The 571-nt window shown below is 68.3% G+C and overlaps 1 protein-coding gene across 1 annotated transcript in view; it reads right to left on the bottom strand.

Moving 5' to 3' along the window:
* The window catches only part of TTC1 (tetratricopeptide repeat domain 1), a 33,267-nt gene extending 33,065 nt beyond the window's left edge, over window positions 1-202 (bottom strand). The window contains exon 1 of the mRNA XM_010579104.1: window positions 165-202. The gene's annotated coding sequence lies outside the window, so the exon portion shown is untranslated. The remainder of the gene's footprint in view (window positions 1-164) is intronic.
* Window positions 203-571: the final 369 nt, after the last annotated feature.

Below are 571 nucleotides of genomic sequence, written 5' to 3'. Positions count from 1 at the left end.
GCCCCCCCCCGACCCAGGCCGCAGGCAGCCGTTCCCCGGCGCTGTCATCTCAGCCCTATCCCGCCCCCAGAGATGAGGGGCCGGGCTGCGGCCACGGTCCCCCCTGACACCCTCCTCCACCGCCGGGCCCACCCCAGGGCTCCCTCCCGGCCCCGGGCAGAGACCTGCGCCTTCCCTTCCGGCCGCCGCTCGCCTCCCGCGCCTCACCTTTCACCCCGCAGGTCGCTTCCTGCCGGCGCCGGCCAATAGGAAGAGGCCGCGCGCGGGCTGCTGGGATTTGCAGTCTTGCGAGGGCGCGCGGGCTGCTGGGATTTGCAGTCTTGCGAGGGCGCGCGGGCTTGGGGCGCCTCGCGCCGGTGGGGCGCGGGCTCTCCTGAGGGAGAGGAGGGGAGAGGTGAGGTGAGGAGAATAAAGAAGAGGTAAATGAAGAAGCACGGGGCACGGGTGGGGGTGATGCGGGTGGACAGTGGGAGAGGTGCGGTCTGGGGCAAGTACCACCTGGCTTGAACAGATAAATCGGGGTGAAAAAGTGACCAGCTGGAAAAAAAAAAAAGAGACTAGGAGAGTCTCG

This window comes from Haliaeetus leucocephalus, unplaced genomic scaffold (assembly GCF_000737465.1).
Source record: "Haliaeetus leucocephalus isolate CR32 unplaced genomic scaffold, Haliaeetus_leucocephalus-4.0 Scaffold656, whole genome shotgun sequence".
Taxonomy (NCBI): domain Eukaryota; kingdom Metazoa; phylum Chordata; class Aves; order Accipitriformes; family Accipitridae; genus Haliaeetus; species Haliaeetus leucocephalus.
This window is presented reverse-complemented; position numbering and strand designations above follow the sequence as displayed.